The 19,463-nt window shown below is 42.5% G+C and overlaps 7 non-coding genes and 2 pseudogenes across 7 annotated transcripts; 8 read left to right on the top strand and 1 right to left on the bottom strand.

The window, feature by feature from the left end:
• Positions 1–9,295: 9,295 nt before the first annotated feature.
• LOC135037242 (U1 spliceosomal RNA) lies at positions 9,296–9,474 on the bottom strand (annotated as a pseudogene).
• Positions 9,475–13,247: 3,773 nt separating this feature from the next.
• LOC135037328 (U1 spliceosomal RNA) lies at positions 13,248–13,411 on the top strand. The gene has a single exon (XR_010231890.1). It is a non-coding gene; the product is annotated as a U1 spliceosomal RNA (small nuclear RNA).
• Positions 13,412–13,563: 152 nt separating this feature from the next.
• LOC135037205 (U1 spliceosomal RNA) lies at positions 13,564–13,726 on the top strand. The gene has a single exon (XR_010231791.1). It is a non-coding gene; the product is annotated as a U1 spliceosomal RNA (small nuclear RNA).
• Positions 13,727–14,397: 671 nt separating this feature from the next.
• LOC135037157 (U1 spliceosomal RNA) lies at positions 14,398–14,561 on the top strand. The gene has a single exon (XR_010231749.1). It is a non-coding gene; the product is annotated as a U1 spliceosomal RNA (small nuclear RNA).
• Positions 14,562–14,713: 152 nt separating this feature from the next.
• On the top strand, positions 14,714–14,865 carry LOC135037227 (U1 spliceosomal RNA; annotated as a pseudogene).
• Positions 14,866–15,547: 682 nt separating this feature from the next.
• LOC135037189 (U1 spliceosomal RNA) lies at positions 15,548–15,711 on the top strand. The gene has a single exon (XR_010231776.1). It is a non-coding gene; the product is annotated as a U1 spliceosomal RNA (small nuclear RNA).
• Positions 15,712–15,863: 152 nt separating this feature from the next.
• LOC135037239 (U1 spliceosomal RNA) lies at positions 15,864–16,027 on the top strand. Its single transcript, XR_010231810.1, has one exon. It is a non-coding gene; the product is annotated as a U1 spliceosomal RNA (small nuclear RNA).
• Positions 16,028–18,451: 2,424 nt separating this feature from the next.
• LOC135037132 (U1 spliceosomal RNA) lies at positions 18,452–18,615 on the top strand. Its single transcript, XR_010231725.1, has one exon. It is a non-coding gene; the product is annotated as a U1 spliceosomal RNA (small nuclear RNA).
• Positions 18,616–18,767: 152 nt separating this feature from the next.
• On the top strand, positions 18,768–18,930 carry LOC135037199 (U1 spliceosomal RNA). The gene has a single exon (XR_010231785.1). It is a non-coding gene; the product is annotated as a U1 spliceosomal RNA (small nuclear RNA).
• Positions 18,931–19,463: the final 533 nt, after the last annotated feature.

The following is a 19,463-nucleotide window of genomic DNA, read 5'->3' as shown; positions in this document are numbered from 1 at the left end:
TGATATCTAATTAGCACACAGGTAAGGAATTAAGAAAATCTTTATTTAAGGGTGAAGATGTTTCTCACAAAATCGTTGCCCCAATGCATCATTGAAATTCAAGCTGGAAAGATGATTTTAATATATCACTTGTACATTTTGTATTGCTCTTCTGGTGACACTGTAGTTTGTTTTTGTCAATTACCATTTTAATAATCGGGTAAAGAAAATTAATTGGATTTTTGAAAGAAAACAATACTGTCAATATACTATTAAAACAAATTAAAATGGTAAAAGTTATTGTACTTTAAGTAAAAAAAAAAGCTAAAATATCAATCCCAGTTTTGGATTATTTTAATGAACAAAAAAAAAATGCATATAGCAAAGGAGAGTTTCAATCTGCCTACCTCTGGGTTATGGGCCCAGCATGCTTCCATTGCAGTACTCTGCTGCACATGTAAGTGCAAGAGATCCTGAAGCACTCACTCATCATGCGAAAGTAACAATGTGTTTCTTCATTGGTTGCTGGAAGAAACATCTTACAAAAACTCTCCAGATTATTGACTTTTTAAAGTTTTTCTAGGAAACGTTCTAGATGAATGCTTATTAGTCTTTGTCAGTATGTACTTTTCGCAAAGTGTCTCTGTGGCGCAATCGGTTAGTGTGTTCAGCTATTAATCAAAAGGTTGGTGGTTCAATCCCATCCAGGGACGTAATTGACCTTGTGATCAGATTTTGGTAATATTTAAGTAGACAAGTCAAAATTGCAAACCCCCTCTTATGGTGTAGGGTACCTGGCCTTCTCTGATGTAATCAGAGTTAGATTTGATTAAGTGATTTTATAAAAAAAACAGCTAGGAAGCACAATTTAGCAGTGGGTTGCAGAGAAAAAGAAAAATGCTGGCAGAAAAATCTAATTGAGTGATTAAACAGCTCTTCATTTTCTGGCTTTATTTTTATGATAACAAATTTGTTCTCTGAAAAGTGTCCACAAAGCCAAGTATCTGATTAACATCTTTGTAGGGATGGTTTTTCACCTATTACTAAATTAAACTTGCTTCATTGGAAAGGCAGCAAGATGCATCCTCATTTCAATATCTACGGAAATAATACAGGTTGACACCAGGAAACATTAACGCCACTGCATCTTTGCTGTTTTCTCATGTGGAAGTCTGTTTAATGTGAAAACAAGGTGATATCTAATTAGCACACAGGTAAGGAATTAAGAACATCTTTATTTAAGGGTGAAGATGTTTCTCACAAAATCGTTGCCCCAATGCATCATTGAAATTCAAGCTGGAAAGATGATTTTAATATATCACTTGTACATTTTGTATTGCTCTTCTGGTGACAATGTAGTTTGTTTTTGTCAATTACCATTTTAATAATCGGGTAAAGAAAATTAATAGGATTTTTGAAAGAAAACAATACTATTAAAACAAATTAAAATGGTAAAAGTTATTGTACTTTAAGTAAAAATAAAAGAGCAAAAATATCAATCCCAGTTTTGGATTACTTTAATTAACAAAAAAAATGCATATAGCAGAGGATAGTTTCAATCTGCCTACCTCTGGGTTATGGACCCAGCATGCTTCCATTACAGTACTCTGCTGCACATGTAAGTGCAAGAGATCCTGAAGCACTCACTCATCATGGGAAAGTACCAATGTGTTTCTTCATTGGTTGATGGAAGAAACATCTTACAAAAACTCTCCACATTATTGACTTTTTAAAATGTTTCTAGGAATCATTCTAGATGAATGCTTATTAGCCTTTGTCAGTAAGTACTTTTGCAAAGTGTCGCTGTGGCGCAATCAGTTAGTGTGTAAGGCTATTAACCAAAAGGTTGGTGGTTCAATTCCACCCAGGGACTTAATTGACCTTGTTATCAGATTTTGGTGATCTTTAAGTAGACAAGTCAAAATTTCAAACCCACTGTTATGGTGTAGGGTACCTGGCCTTCTCTGATGTTTAGATTTGATTCAGTGATTTTATAAAAACAGCTAGGAAGCACAATTTAGCAGTGGGTTGCAGAGAAAAAGAAATATGCTGGCAGAAAAATCCAATTGAGTGATTAAACAGCTCTTCATTTTCTGGCTTTATTTTTATACTAACAAATTTGTTCTCTGAAAAGTGTCCACAAAGCCAAGTCTCTGATTAACACCTTTGTAGGGATGGTTTTTCACCTATTACTAAATTAAACTTGCTTCATTGGAAAGGCAGCAAGATGCATCCTCATTTCAATGTCTACTGAAATAATACAGGTTGACACCAGGAAACATTAACGCCACTGCATCCTTGCTGCTTTCGCATGTGGAAGTCTGTTTAATGTGAAAACAAGGTGATATCTAATTAGCACACAGGTAAGGAATTAAGAAAATCTTTATTTAAGGGTGAAGATGTTTCTCACAAAATCGTTGCCCCAATGCATCATTGAAATTCAAGCTGGAAAGATGATTTTAATATATCACTTGTACATTTTGTATTGCTCTTCTGGTGACAATGTAGTTTGTTTTTGTCAATTACCATTTTAATAATCGGGTAAAGAAAATTAATTGGATTTTTGAAAGAAAACAATACTGTCAATATACTATTAAAACAAATTAAAATGGTAAAAGTTATTGTACTTTAAGTAAAAATAAAAGAGCAAAAATATCAATCCCAGTTTTGGATTACTTTAATTAACAAAAAAAAATGCATATAGCAGAGGATAGTTTCAATCTGCCTACCTCTGGGTTATGGACCCAGCATGCTTCCATTACAGTACTCTGTTGCACATGTAAGTGCAAGAGGTCCTGAAGCACTCACTTATCATGGGAAAGTACCAATGTGTTTCTTCATTGGTTGATGGAAGAAACATCTTACAAAAACTCTCCACATTATTGACTTTTTAAAATGTTTCTAGGAATCGTTCTAGATGAATGCTTATTAGCCTTTGTCAGTATGTTCTTTTGCAAAGTGTTGTTTTGGCGCAATCAGTTAGTGTGTAAGGCTATTAACCAAAAGGTTGGTGGTTCAATCCCACCCAGGGACTTAATTGACCTTGTTATCAGATTTTGGTGATCTTTAAGTAGACAAGTCAAAATTTCAAACCCCCTGTTATGGTGTAGGGTACCTGGCCTTCTCTAATGTAATCAGAGTTAGATTTGATTCAGTGATTTTATAAAAACAGCTAGGAAGAACAATTTAGCAGTGGGTTGCAGAGAAAAAGAAATATGCTGGCAGAAAAATCCAATTGAGTGATTAAACAGCTCTTCATTTTCTGGCTTTATTTTTATACTAACAAATTTGTTCTCTGAAAAGTGTCCACAAAGACAAGTCTCTGATTAACACCTTTGTAGGGATGGTTTTTCACCTATTACTAAATTAAACTTGCTTCATTGGAAAGGCAGCAAGATGCATCTTCATTTCAATGTCTACTGAAATAATACAGGTTGACACCAGGAAACATTAACGCCACTGCATCCTTGCTGCTTTCGCATGTGGAAGTCTGTTTAATGTGAAAACAAGGTGATATCTAATTAGCACACAGGTAAGGAATTAAGAAAATCTTTATTTAAGGGTGAAGATGTTTCTCACAAAATCGTTGCCCCAATGCATCATTGAAATTCAAGCTGGAAAGATTATTTTAATATATCACTTGTACATTTTGTATTGCTCTTCTGGTGACAATGTAGTTTGTTTTTGTCAATTACCATTTTAATAATCGGGTAAAGAAAATTAAGTGGATTTTTGAAAGAAAACAATACTGTCAATATACTATTAAAACAAATTAAAATGGTAAAAGTTATTGTACTTTAAGTAAAAATAAAAGAGCAAAAATATCAATCCCAGTTTTGGATTACTTTAATTAACAAAAAAAAATGCATATAGCAGAGGATAGTTTCAATTTGCCTACCTCTGGGTTATGGACCCAGCATGCTTCCATTACAGTACTCTGCTGCACATGTAAGTGCAAGAGGTCCTGAAGCACTCACTTATCATGGGAAAGTACCAATGTGTTTCTTCATTGGTTGATGGAAGAAACATCTTACAAAAACTCTCCACATTATTGACTTTTTAAAATGTTTCTAGGAATCGTTCTAGATGAATGCTTATTAGCCTTTGTCAGTATGTACTTTTGCTAAGTGTAGCTGTGGCGCAATCAGTTAGTGTGTAAGGCTATTAACCAAAAGGTTGGTTGTTCAATCCCACCCAGGGATTTAATTGACCTTGTTATCAGATTTTGGTGATCTTTAAGTAGACAAGTCAAAATTTCAAACCCCCTGTTATGGTGTAGGGTACCTGGCCTTCTCTGATGTAATCAGAGTTAGATTTGATTCAGTGATTTTATAAAAACAGCTAGGAAGCACAATTTGGCAGTGGGTTGCAGAGAAAAAGAAATATGCTGGCACAAAAATCCAATTGAGTGTTTAAACAGCTCTTCATTTTCTGGCTTTATTTTTATGCTAACTAATTTGTTCTCTGAAAAGTGTCCACAAAGCCAAGTATCTGATTAACATATTTGTAGGGATGGTTTTTCACCTATTACTAAATTAAACTTGCTTCATTGGAAAGGCAGCAAGATGTATCCTCATTTCAATATCTACTGAAATAATACAGGTTGACACCAGGAAACATTAACGCCACTGCATCCTTGCTGCTTTCTCATGTGGAAGTCTGTTTAATGTGAAAACAAGGTGATATCTAATTAGCACACAGGTAAGGAATTAAGAAAATCTTTATTTAAGGGTGAAGATGTTTCTCACAAAATCGTTGCCCCAATGCATCATTGAAATTCAAGCTGGAAAGATGATTTTAATATATCACTTGTACATTTTGTATTGCTCTTATGGTGACAATGTAGTTTGTTTTTGTCAATTACCATTTTAATAATAGGGTAAAGAAAATTAAGTGGATTTTTGAAAGAAAACAATACTGTCAATATACTATTAAAACAAATTAAAATGGTAAAAGTTATTGTACTTTAAGTAAAAATAAAAGCGAAAATATCAATCCCAGTTTTGGATTACTTTAATGAACAAAAAAAAAAATTCATATAGCAAAGGATAGTTTCAATCTGCCTACCTCTGGGTTATGGGCCCAGCATGCTTCCATTGCAGTACTCTGCTGCACATGTAAGTGCAAGAGATCCTGAAGCACTCACTCATCATGCGAAAGTACTAATGTGTTTCTTCATTGGTTGCTGGAAGAAACATCTTACAAAAACTCTCCAGATTATTGACTTTTTAAAGTTTTTCTAGGAAACGTTCTAGATGAATGCTTATTAGTCTTTGTCAGTATGTGCTTTTTGCAAAGTGTCGCTGTGGCGCAATCAGTTAGTGTGTATGGTTATTAACCAAAAGGTTGGTGGTTCAATCCCACCCAGGGACGTAATTGACCTTGTTATCAGATTTTGGTGATCTTTAAGTAGACAAGTCAAAATTTCAAACCCCCTGTTATGGTGTAGGGTACCTGGCCTTCTCTGATGTAATCAGAGTTAGATTTGATTCAGTGATTTTATAAAAACAGCTAGGAAGCACAATTTAGCAGTGGGTTGCAGAGAAAAAGAAATATGCTGGCAAAAAAATCCAATTGAGTGATTAAACAGCTCTTCATTTTCTGGCTTTATTTTTATGCTAACAAATTTGTTCTCTGAAAAGTGTCCACAAAGCCAAGTCTCTGATTAACACCTTTGTAGGGATGGTTTTTCACCTATTACTAAATTAAACTTGCTTCATTGGAAAGGCAGCAAGATGCATCCTCATTTCAATGTCTACTGAAATAATACAGGTTGACACCAGGAAACATTAACGCCACTGCATCCTTGCTGCTTTCGCATGTGGAAGTCTGTTTAATGTGAAAACAAGGTGATATCTAATTAGCACACAGGTAAGGAATTAAGAAAATCTTTATTTAAGGGTGAAGGTGTTTCTCACAAAATCGTTGCCCCAATGCATCATTGAAATTCAAGCTGGAAAGATGATTTTAATATATCACTTGTACATTTTGTATTGCTCTTCTGGTGACAATGTAGTTTGTTTTTGTCAATTACCATTTTAATAATAGGGTAAAGAAAATTAAGTGGATTTTTGAAAGAAAACAATACTGTCAATATACTATTAAAACAAATTAAAATGGTAAAAGTTATTGTACTTTAAGTAAAAATAAAAGAGCAAAAATATCAATCCCAGTTTTGGATTACTTTAATTAACAAAAAAAATGCATATAGCAGAGGATAGTTTCAATCTGCCTACCTCTGGGTTATGGGCCCAGCATTTTTCCATTGCAGTACTCTGCTGCACATGTAAGTGCAAGAGATCCTGAAGCACTCACTCATCATGGGAAAGTACCAATGTGTTTCTTCGTTGGTTGATGGAAGAAACATCTTACAAAAACTCTCCAGATTATTGACTTTTTAAAGTTTTTCTAGGAAACGTTCTAGATGAATGCTTATTAGCCTTTGTCAGTATGTACGTTTGTAAAGTGTCTCTGTGGCGCAATCTGTTAGTGTGTTTGGTTATTAATCAAAGGGTTGGTGGTTCAATCCCACCCAGGGATGTAATTGACCTTGTTATCAGATTTTGGTGATCTTTAAGTAGACAAGTCAAAATTTCAAACCCCCTTCTTATGGTGTAGGGTACCTGGCCTACTCTGATGTAATCAGAGTTAGATTTGAATCAGTGATTTTATAAAAAAAACAGCTAGGAAGCACAATTTAGCAGTGGGTTGCAGAGAAAAAGAAATATGCTGGCAGAAAAATCCAATTGAGTGATTAAACAGCTCTTCATTTTCTGGCTTTATTTTTATGCTAACGAATTTGTTCTCTGAAAAGTGTCCACAAAGCCAAGTATCTGATTAACATATTTGTAGGGATGGTTTTTCACCTATTACTAAATTAAACTTGCTTCATTGGAAAGGCAGCAAGATGCATCCTCATTTCAATATCTACTGAAATAATACAGGTTGACACCAGGAAACATTAACGCCACTGCATCCTTGCTGCTTTCTCATGTGGAAGTCTGTTTAATGTGAAAACAAGGTGATATCTAATTAGCACACAGGTAAGGAATTAAGAAAATCTTTATTTAAGGGTGAAGATGTTTCTCACAAAATCGTTGCCCCAATGCATCATTGAAATTCAAGCTGGAAAGATGATTTTAATATATCACTTGTACATTTTGTATTGCTCTTCTGGTGACAATGTAGTTTGTTTTTGTCAATTACCATTTTAATAATCGGATAAAGAAAATTAATTGGATTTTTGAAAGAAAACAATACTGTCAATATACTATTAAAACAAATTAAAATGGTAAAAGTTATTGTACTTTAAGTAAAAATAAAAGCTAAAATATCAATCCCAGTTTTGGATTACTTTAATGAACAAAAAAAAATGCATATAGCAAAGGATAGTTTCAATCTGCCTACCTCTGGGTTATGGGCCCAGCATGCTTCCATTGCAGTACTCTGCTGCACATGTAAGTGCAAGAGATCCTGAAGCACTCACTCATCATGCGAAAGTACTAATGTGTTTCTTCATTGGTTGCTGGTGAAACATCTTACAAAAACTCTCCAGATTATTGACTTTTTAAAGTTTTTCTAGGAAACGTTCTAGATGAATGCTTATTAGTCTTTGTCAGTATGTGCTTTTTGCAAAGTGTCTCTGTGGCGCAATCGGTTAGTGTGTTCAGCTATTTATCAAAAGGTTGGTGGTTCAATCCCACCCAGGGACGTAATTGACCTTGTGATCACATTTTGGTGATATTTAAGTAGACAAGTCAAAATTGCAAACCCCCTCTTATGGTATAGGGTACCTGGCCTTCTCTGATGTAATCAGAGTTAGATTTGATTAAGTGATTTTATAAAAAAACAGCTAGGAAGCACAATTTAGCAGTGGGTTGCAGAGAAAAAGAAAAATGCTGGCAGAAAAATCCAATTGAGTGATTAAACAGCTCTTCATTTTCTGGCTTTATTTTTATGATTACAAATTTGTTCTCTGAAAAGTGTCCACAAAGCCAAGTATCTGATTAACATCTTTGTAGGGATGGTTTTTCACCTATTACTAAATTAAACTTGCTTCATTGGAAAGGCAGCAAGATGCATCCTCATTTCAATATCTACGGAAATAATACAGGTTGACACCAGGAAACATTAACGCCACTGCATCTTTGCTGTTTTCTCATGTGGAAGTCTGTTTAATGTGAAAACAAGGTGATATCTAATTAGCACACAGGTAAGGAATTAAGAAAATCTTTATTTAAGGGTGAAGATGTTTCTCACAAAATCGTTGCCCCAATGCATCATTGAAATTCAAGCTGGAAAGATGATTTTAATATATCACTTGTACATTTTGTATTGCTCTTCTGGTGACAATGTAGTTTGTTTTTGTCAATTACCATTTTAATAATCGGGTAAAGAAAATTAATTGGATTTTTGAAAGAAAACAATACTGTCAATATACTATTAAAACAAATTAAAATGGTAAAAGTTATTGTACTTTAAGTAAAAATAAAAGAGCAAAAATATCAATCCCAGTTTTGGATTACTTTAATTAACAAAAAAAAATGCATATAGCAGAGGATAGTTTCAATATGCCTACCTCTGGGTTATGGACCCAGCATGCTTCCATTACAGTACTCTGCTGCACATGTAAGTGCAAAAGATCCTGAAGCACTCACTCATCATGGGAAAGTACCAATGTGTTTCTTCATTGGTTGATGGAAGAAACATCTTACAAAAACTCTCCACATTATTGACTTTTTAAAATGTTTCTAGGAATCGTTCTAGATGAATGCTTATTAGCCTTTGTCAGTATGTACTTTTGCAAAGTGTCGCTGTGGCGCAATCAGTTAGTGTGTAAGGCAATTAACCAAAAGGTTGGTGGTTCAATCCCACCCAGGGACTTAATTGACCTTGTTATCAGATTTTGGTGATCTTTAAGTAGACAAGTCAAAATTTCAAACCCCCTGTTATGGTGTAGGGTACCTGGCCTTCTCTGATGTAATCAGAGTTAGATTTGATTCAGTGATTTTATAAAAACAGCTAGGAAGCACAATTTAGCAGTGGGTTGCAGAGAAAAAGAAATATGCTGGCAGAAAAATCCAATTGAGTGATTAAACAGCTCTTCATTTTCTGGCTTTATTTTTATGCTAACAAATTTGTGCTCTGAAAAGTGTCCACAAAGCCAAGTATCTGATTAACACCTTTGTAGGGATGGTTTTTCACCTATTATTAAATTAAACTTGCTTCATTGGAAAGGCAGCAAGTGATGTCATCCAAGCAGTGGGTCAAGGTTGGCTTCAAACCTCGTCTGCTTATGAAAAGAGAAAAGGGGTATGCAGGGCATGGCGGCCTTTTGCGGTGCTTGGATGACCCCTAGTTCGCATTAAATAATGCAGTCGAGTTTCCCACATTTGGGGAAATCACAGGGGTCAGCATACCCAGAATGCAATGAATGAACCGCACCCTGGGAGAACAGTCTTCATGACCATGGTATCTCCTATGCAAAATAAGTATGATTTGGGATAGGGCTGGGGAGGGCCGCTGCTCAGGCACATCTCTGTCAAGTAAAGGAGATTCAACTGAGGCAGCACAAGGGAACTCTCATCTGGGGACAACAACTGCAGGGAGAACACATATTTTCAGATGAACATGGGAGGGCAGAAGGCTGCCTAATACTGAAGCACCCCCAAACAACAAACCAAATGCAACAACTAGTGCAAGCATTCCTGGGGGAAGGCCTGCAGCAGATGGATTTGCATATGGCGATGTCATCCAAGCAGTGGGTCAAAGTTGGCTTCAACCCTCGTCTGCATATGAAAAGAGAAAAGGGGTGTGCAGGGCATGGCGGCCTTTTGCGGCACTTGGATGACCCCTAGTTCGCATTAAACACCTCCACCCTCCGTCGGTGTGGGGCTCATGTTGGCTATGCCCCAGCCCCTGAAGGATTCAAGCTGATTTCTTGCAGCAGCTGGGCACTGTAACAGCTCCAGAGCTGCTCTGTAAGGCAAGTAAAAGGGTGTGGGCCCTGCAGCAATACCTGTAGTTCGCATTGTGCGAGACCCCTAGTTCGCATTAAACACCCCCACCCTCCTTCGGTGTGGGGCTCATGTTGGCCATGCCCCAGCCCCTGAAGCATTCACGCTGATTTCTTGCAGCAGCTGGGCACTGTAACAGCTCAAGAGCTGCTCTGTAAGGCAAGTAAAAGGGTGTGGGCCCTGCAGCACTACCTGTAGTTTGCATTGTGCATTGGAAGGCACAAAGTAAGCAGACGGGAGGAGAAGTCAGGATAGTGCACAAGGGTATAGACGGGAGGGGCTCAAGAAAAAAGAAGTGGAAACAGACAGCAAACTAGGCTTCCAATGCACAATGCAAACTACAGGTAGTGCTGCAGGGCCCACACCCTTTTACTTGCCTTACAGAGCAGCTCTGGAGCTGTTTAATCACTCAATTGGATTTTTCTGCCAGCATAATTTTTCTCTTACGTCCTAGAGGATGCTGGGGATTCCGTAAGGACCATGGGGGATAGACGGGCTCCGCAGGAGACATGGGCACTTTAAGAAAGACTTTAGATCTGGGTGTGCACTGGCTCCTCCCTCTATGCCCCTCCTCCAGACCTCAGTTTACTACTGTGCCCAGAGGAGACTGGGTGCTTTTCAGGGAGCTCTCCTGAGTTTCCTGACAGAAAGTATATTTGTTAGATTTTTTTATTTTCAGGGAGCCTGCTGGCAACAGACTCCCTGCATCGAGGGGCGGAGGGGAGAGATGCACACCTACTTCTGTGAGTTGATAGGCTCTGCTTCTTAGGCTACTGTACAGCATTAGCTCCAGAGGGATCGGTACGCAGGTCTCACCCTCGCCGTCCGTCCCAGAGCCGCGCCGCCGTCCCCCTCGCAGAGCCGGAAGATAGAAGCCGGGTGAGTATGAGAAGAAAAGAAGACTTCAGAGGCGGCGGAAGACTTCATGATCTTCACTGAGGTAACGCACAGCAGTAAAGCTGTGCTCCATTGCTCCAATACACCTCACACACGGCAGTCAGTGTAAGGGTGAAGGGCGCAGGGGGGACGCCCTGGGCAGCAATATAGACCTCTCTTTGGCAAAATAAATATATATGCAGCTAGGCACTGTATATATATATATAAGAGCCCCCGCCATTTTTTTACTATATTTGAGCGGGACAGAAGCCCGTCGCTGAGGGGGTGGGGCTTCTCCCTCAGCACTCACCAGCGCCATTTTCTCCACAGCACCGCTGAGGGGAAGCTCCACGGACTCTCCCCTGCTTATACCACGGTAGAAAGAGGGTCTTAAAGAAGAGGGGGGCACATAATTAGGCGCATATATATATGGAAATACAGCGCTACTGGGTAAACATAAAATTATTGTGTTTTTTTCCTGGGTCATATAGCGCTGGGGTGTGTGCTGGCATACTCTCTCTCTCTGTCTCTCCAAAGGGCCTTGTTGGGGAACTGTCCTCAGATAAGAGGATTCCCTGAGTGTATGGTGTGTCGGTACACGTGTGTCGACATGTCTGAGGTAGAAGGCTCTCCTAGAGAGGAGCAGGAGCAAATTAATGTGGTGTCTCCATCGACAACGCCGACACCTGACTGGATGGATATGTGGAATGTTTTAAGTGCTAATGTAAACTTATTACACAAGAGATTAGACAAAGCTGAAGCTAGGGAACAGTCAGGGAGTCAACCCATGCCTGTCCCTATGTCGCAGGGACCTTCGGGGTCTCAAAAGCGCCCACTATCCCAAATAGTTGACACAGATACCGACACAGATTCTGACTCCAGTGTCGACTACGATGATGCAAAGTTACAGCCAAAATTGGCTAAATGTATTCGATATATGATTATTGCAATAAAAGATGTTTTGCACATCACAGAGTCCCCTGTCCCTGACACGAGGGTACACATGTATAAGGGAAAGAAACCTGAGATAACCTTTCCCTCCTCACATGAGTTGAACGAATTATGTGAAAAAGCTTGGGAATCTCCAGACAAAAAGCTGCAGATTCCCAAAAGGATTCTTATGGCGTATCCTTTCCCGCCAATGGACAGGATACGGTGGGAATCCTCCCCTAGGGTGGATAAAGCATTGACACGCTTATCCAAAAAGGTAGCGCTGCCATCCCAGGATACGGCTACCATCAGGGACCCTGCTGACCGCAAGCAGGAGGTTACCCTAAAGTCCATTTACACACATTCTGGTACCTTACTCAGACCGGCAATTGCGTCGGCCGGGGTTGTAGCGCGGTGGCAGCATGGACAGATACCTTATCAGCAGAGATTGAGACCCTAGATAAGGATGCTATGTTATTGACCATAGGGCATATAAAAGATGCTGTCCTATATATGAGAGATGCTCAAAGTGACATTAGTCTACTGGGTTCTAGAATAAACGCTATGTCGATTTCTGCTAGACGAGTCCTATGGACCCGGCAATGGACAGGTGATGCCGACTCAAAAAGGCATATGGAGGTTTTACCTTACAGGGGTGAGGAATTGTTTGGGGAAGGTCTCTCGGACCTAGTCTCCACAGCTACAGCTGGTAAATCAAATTTTTTGCCTTATATTCCCTCACAGCCTAAGAAAGCACCACATTATCAAATACAGTCCTTTCGATCACAGAGAAACAAGAAAGTACGAGGTGCGTCCTTTCTTGCCAGAGGTAAGGGCAGAGGGAAGAAGCTGCACAACACAGCTAGTTCCCAGGAACAGAAGTCCTCCCCGGCCTCTACAAAATCCACCGCATGACGCTGGGGCTCCGCTAAAGGAGTCCGCCCAGTTGGGGGCACGTCTTCGAGTTTTCAGCCACATCTGGGTTCATTCGCAGGTGGATCCCTAGGCAATAGAAATTGTTTCTCAGGGTTACAAGCTGAAATTCGAAGAGGTGCCTCCTCGCCGGTTTTTCAAATCGGCCCTACCATCTTCTCCCCAGGAAAGGGAGATAGTGTTAAATGCAATTCACAAATTGTATCTTCAACATATGCAGATGAGGGTTCCAGCCAACTTTGGCCCACTGCTTGGATGACATCACCGTATGCAAATCCGTCTTCTGCAGACCTTCTCCCAGGAATGCTTGTACTAGTTGTTGCATTTGGTTTGTTGTTTGGGCGTGCTTCAGTATTAGGCAGCCTTCTGCCCTCCCATGTTCATCTGAAAATATGTGTTCTCCCGGCAGTTGTTGTCCCCAGATGAGAGTTCCCTTGTGCTGCCTCAGTTGAATCTCCTTTACTTGACAGAGATGTGCCTGAGCAGCGGCCCTCCCCAGCCCTATCTCAAATCATACTTATTTTGCATAGGAGATACCATGGTCATAAAGATTGTTCTCCCAGGGTGAGGTTCATTCATTGCATTCTGGGTATGCTGACCCCTGTGATTTCCCCAAATGTGGGAAACTCAACTGCATTATTTGTGGTAGTGGGGGACTGTGTTTGTGTTTTCCTCTGGTCAGCTCTGGTAAAAGTCAGATTTCTTTGTCTCAGATCTTCCTCTAGCCTTGTTCTTCTTTCGAGAGTTCCATTGTGCTGCCTCAGTTTGACCTCCTTCACTTGACAGGGGGGTACCCGAGCAGCGACCCTCCCCAGCTCTAGCCCAACTCCTACATACCTGCCAGGTGAGATACTATGATCATGAAGGTGCTTCTCCCAGGGCAAGGCTCACCCATTGCACTCTGGGTGTGCTGCTCCTGCGATTTCCCCAAATGTGGGAAACTTGACTGCATAATTTGTGTTTCCCCTGGTCGGCTCTCGTATAATTCAGATCTCTTTGTCTCAGGTCTCTCTCCAGCCTAGTTTGCTGTCTGTTTCCACTTCTGTTTTCTTGAGCCGCTCCCTTCTATGCCCTTGCGCACTATCCTGACTTCTCCCGTCTGCTTACTTTGTGCCTTCCAACGCACAATGCGAACTACAGGTAGTGCTGCAGGGCCCACACCCTTTTACTTGCCGTACAGAGCAGCTCTGGAGCTGTTACAGTGCCCAGCTGCTGCAAGAAATCAGCTTGAATGCTTCAGGGGCTGGGGCATAGCCAACATGAGCCCCACACCGAAGGAGGGTGGAGGTATTTAATGCGAACTAGGGGTCATCCAAGCACCGCAAAAGGCCGCCATGCCCTGCATAACCCTTTTCTCTTTTCATATGCAGATGAGGGTTCCAGCCAACTTTGGCCCACTGCTTGGATGACATCACCGTATGCAAATCCGTCTTCTGCAGACCTTCTCCCAGGAATGCTTTTACTAGTTGTTACATTTGGTTTGTTGTTTGGGGGTGCTTCAGTATTAGGCAGCCTTCTGCCCTCCCATGTTCATCTGAAAATATGTGTTCTCCCTGCAGTTGTTGTCCCCAGATGAGAGTTCCCTTGTGCTGCCTCAGTTGAATCTCCTTTACTTGACAGAGATGTGCCTGAGCAGCGGCCCTCCCCAGCCCTATCCCAAATCATACTTATTTTGCATAGAAGTTTCCATGGTCATGAAGATTGTTCTCCCAGGGTGAGGTTCATTCATTGCATTCTGGGTATGCTGACCCCTGTGATTTCCCCAAATGTGGGAAACTCGACTGCATTAATTGTGGTAGTGGGGGACTGTGTTTGTGCTTTCCTCTGGTCAGCTCTGGTAAAAGACAGATTTCTTTGTCTCAGATCTTCCTCTAGCCTTGTTCTTTTTTCGAGAGTTTCCTTGTGCTGCCTCAGTTGGATCTCCTTCACTTGACAGGGGGGTGCCCGAGCAGCGACCCTCCCCATCTCTAGCCCAACTCCTACTTACCTGCCAGGTGAGATACTATGATCAGGAAGGTGCTTCTCCCAGGGCAAGGCTCACCCATTGCACTCTGGGTGTGCTGCTCCTACGATTTCCCCAAATGTGGGACACTTGACTGCATAATTTGTGTTTCCTCTAGTCGGCTACTCGTATAATTCATATCTCTTTGTCTCAGGTCTCTCTCCAGCCTAGTTTGCTGTCTGTTTCCACTTCTCTTTTCTTGAGCCGCTGCCTTCTATGCCCTTGTGCACTCTCCTGACTTCTCCTGTCTGCTTACTTTGTGCCTTCCAACGCACAATGCAAACTACAGGTAGTGCTGCAGGGCCCACACCCTTTTACTTGCCTTTCAGAGCAGCTCTGGAGCTGTTACAGTGCCCAGCTGCTGCAAGAAATCAGCTTGAATGCTTCAGGGGCTGGGGCATAGCCAACATGAGCCCCACACCGACGGAGGGTGGAGGTGTTTAATGCGAACTAAGGGTCATCCAAGCGCCGCAAAAGGCCGCCATGCCCTGCATACCCCTTTTCTCTTTTCATATGCAGATGAGGGTTCCAGCCAACTTTGGCCCACTGCTTGGATGACATCACCGTATGCAAATCCGTCTTCTGCAGACCTTCCCCCAGGAATGCTTGTACTAGTTGTTGCATTTGGTTTGTTGTTTGGGGTGCTTCAGTATTAGGCAGCCTTCAGCTCTCCCATGTTCATCTGAAAATATGTGTTCTCCCTGCAGTTGTTGTCCCCAGATGAGAGTTCCCTTGTGCTGCCTCAGTTGAATCTCCTTTACTTGAAAGAGATGTGCCTGAGCAGCGTCCCTCCCCAGCCCTATCCCAAATCATACTTATTTTGCATAGGAGATACCATGGTCATGAAGATTGTTCTCCCAGGGTGAGGTTCATTCATTGCATTCTGGGTATGCTGACCCCTGTGATTTCCCCAAATGTGGGAAACTCGACTGCATTATTTGTGGTAGTGGGGGACTGTGTTTGTGCTTTCCTCTGGTCAGCTCTGGTAAAAGTCAGATTTCTTTGTCTCAGATCTTCCTCTAGCCTTGTTCTTTTTTTGAGAGTTTCCTTGTGCTGCCTCAGTTGGATCTCCTTCACTTGACAGGGGGGTGCCCGAGCAGCGACCCTCCCCAGCTCAAGCCCAACTCCTACTTACCTGCCAAGTGAGATACTATGATCAGGAAGGTGCTTCTACCAGGGCAAGGCTCACCCATTGCACTCTGGGTGTGCTGCTCCTACGATTTCCCCAAATGTGGGACACTTGACTGCATAATTTGTGTTTCCTCTGGTCGGCTACTCGTATAATTCAGATCTCTTTGTCTCAGGTCTCTCTCCAGCCTAGTTTGCTGTCTGTTTCCACTTCTCTTTTCTTGAGCCCCTGCCTTCTATGCCCTTGTGCACTCTCCTGACTTCTCCTGTCTGCTTACTTTGTGCCTTCCAACGCACAATGCAAACTACAGGTAGTGCTGCAGGGCCAACACCCTTTTACTTGCCTTACAGAGCAGCTCTGGAGCTGTTACAGTGCCCAGCTGCTGCAAGAAATCAGCTTGAATGCTTCAGGGGCTGGGGCATAGCCAACATGAGCAGCAAGATGCAGCACTGGACTATTAGTAATGTACTGTTGTATGCTGAGCACCACAATGCAGCACAAGACAATGAGCAGTGATACTGAGCACTGATGAGGATACTACTGAGAACTGACACTGAGCAGGAGAGACACACTACTAGTATTACTGAGCAGCAATAAGTAACCACTGATACTGGGCACTGATATTGAGATTTCCACTGAGAGAACATAGCCACGTCCTCTCCGCTCTCTCTTCAATGCACGAGTAAAAATGGCGGCAACGCGCAGCTCTTTATATGGAATCCGAATCTCGCGAGAATCTGACAGCGGGATGATGACATTTTCCCTTGTTCAGGTTTTCATAGTCAGGCGGGAACAACCGAGCCTGCCACGGACCAGTGTAAACCACGTGGAGTTCGTCGGGAATTCGGTTCTCGGAGAACCGAACCCGCTCCTCTATATATACTATATTACTATGTTACTGTAGTATACAGAACACCACAATGCAATGAGCAGTGATAGTGAGCACTGATGAGGATACTAGAACTGACACTGAGCAGCAAGATGCAGCACTGGACTATTAGTAATGTACTGTAGTATGCTGAGCACCACAATGCAGCACAAGACAATGAGCAGTGATACTGAGCACTGATGAGGATACTACTGAGAACTGACACTGAGCAGGAGAGACACACTACTAGTATTACTGAGCAGCAATAAGTAACCACTGATACTGAGCACTGATATTGAGATTTCCACTGAGAGAACATAGCCACGTCCTCTCCGCTCTCTCTTCAATGCACGAGTAAAAATGGCAGCAACGCGCAGCTCTTTATATGGAATCCGAATCTCGCAAGAATCCGACAGCGGGATGATGACATTTTCCCTTGTTCAGGTTTTCCGAGTCAGGCGGGAACAACCGAGCCTGCCTCGGACCAGTGTAAACCACGTGGAGTTCGTGGGGAATTCGGTTCTCGGAGAACCGAACCCGCTCCTCTCTACCTTATACCCATCAATTTTTTTATTTTCAATCTAAGCCCCTGCAGTTTTCTGTAAGCATCTGCTTCGCTATGATGATCAACAAGTCACAAGGGCAAACACTCAGGGCTTGAGGCGTAGATCTTAGGACCAGCTGCTACAAGCATGGCAGAGGTGTCACTATCACTGGTGACACCCAGAAAGGTAGCGAGGGAGATTGTAATGCAGTGCGCGCAGATAAACAGCGCAATGGTAAAAAGGAGGCATGGTTTCATAGGTAGGGGCGTGGCCTGGTGGCCTGAATCTACATTTTGTTGCTCCGGGTGTCCCGGGGGTTGGGGGCTGCACCCGGGGACTAGTGTGTGAGCTGTGCTGGCTCCTGCACAGTGACAGGGCATGACCACCCAGCATGACGCCTCCCTTCTTGACCATGCTGTAATTGCAGTCGCACTGCAGTTCAGCGTGATCATAAAAAATGGTGTAGGCTCCTGCTGGTGCAGGCTGTAGAGAAAAGCTGCTGTGACCACGCCCCCTGTGTCTCCTCCGTTGCAGACCCCATTTTGAAGCCTTGCCCCCGGACTAAGAGAAAAGTATGCCCTTGCGCACTATCCTGACTTCTCCTCCCGTCTGCTTAATTTGTGCCTTCCAACGCACAATGCGAACAACAGGTGGTGCTGCAGGGCCCACACCCTTTTACTTGCCTTACAGAACAGCTCTGGAGCTGTTACAGTGCCCAGCTGCTGCAAGAAATCAGCTTGAATGCTTCAGGGGATGGGGCATGGCCAACATGAGCCCCACACCAAAGGAGGGTGGGGGTGTTTAATGCGAACTAGGGGTCATCCAAGCACTGCAAAAGGCCGCCATGCCCTGCATGCCCCTTTTCTCTTTTCATATGCAGATGAGGGTTCCAGTCAACTTTGGCCCACTGCTTGGATAACATCACCGTATGCAAATCCGTCTGCTGCAGACCTTCCCCAAGGAGTGCTTGTACTAGTTGTTGCATATGGTTTGATATTTGATGGTGCTTCAGTATTAGGCAGCCTTTCGCCCTCCCATGTTCATCTGAAAAGATGTGGTCTCCCTGCAGTTGTTGTCCCCAGATGAGAGTTCCCTTGTGCTGCCTCAGTTGAATCTCCTTTACTTGACAGAGATGTGCCTGAGCAGCGGCCCTCACCAGCCCTATCCCAAATCATACTTATTTTGCATAGGAGATACCATGGTCATGAAGATTGTTCTCCTAGGGTGAGGTTCATTCATTGCATTCTGGGTATGCTGACCCCTGTGATTTTCCCAAATGTGGGAAACTCGACTGCATTATTTGTGGTAGTGGGGGACTGTGTTTGTGCTTTCCTCTGGTCAGCTCTGGTAAAAGTCAGATTTCTTTGTCTCAGATCTTCCTCTAGCCTTGTTCTTCTTTCGAGAGTTCCCTTGTGCTGCCTCAGTTGGATCTCTTTCACTTGACAGGGGGGTGCCCGAACAGCGACCCTCCCCAGCTCTAGCCCAACTCCTACTTACCTGCCTGGTGAGATACTATGATCATGAAGGTGCTTCTCCCAGGGCAAGGCTCACCCATTGCACTCTGGGTGTGCTGCCCCTGCGATTTCCCCAAATGTGGGAAACTTGACTGCATAATTTGTGTTTCCCCTGGTCGGCTCTCGTATAATTCAGATCTCTTTGTCTCAGGTCTCTCTCCAGCCTAGTTTGCTGTCTGTTTCCACTTCTCTTTTCTTCAACCGCTCCCTTCTATACCCTTGTGCACTATCCTGACTTCTCCTCCCGTCTGCTTACTTTGTGCCTTCCAATGCACAATGCAAACTACAGGTAGTGCTGCAGGGCCCACACCCTTTTACTTGCCTTACAGAGCAGCTCTGGAGCTGTTACAGTGCCCAGCTGCTGCAAGAAATCAGCTTGAATGCTTCAGGGGATGGGGCATGGCCAACATGAGCCCCACACCAAAGGAGGGTGGAGGTGTTTAATGCGAACTAGGGGTCATCCAAGCACCACAAAAGGCCGCCATGCCCTGCACGCCCCTTTTCTCTTTTCATATGCAGATGAGGGTTGAAGCCAACTTTGACCCACTGCTTGGATGACATCACCGTATGCAAATCCGTCTTCTGCAGAACTTCCCCCAGGAATGCTTGCACTAGTTGTTGCATTTGGTTTGTTGTTTGGGGGTGCTTCAGTATTAGGCAGCCTTCTGCCC

The sequence above is a fragment of the Pseudophryne corroboree genome, unplaced genomic scaffold (genome assembly GCF_028390025.1).
Source record: "Pseudophryne corroboree isolate aPseCor3 unplaced genomic scaffold, aPseCor3.hap2 scaffold_670, whole genome shotgun sequence".
NCBI lineage: Eukaryota > Metazoa > Chordata > Amphibia > Anura > Myobatrachidae > Pseudophryne > Pseudophryne corroboree.
Note: the sequence above shows the minus strand (reverse complement) of the source record. Positions and strands in the feature narration are given on the sequence as shown.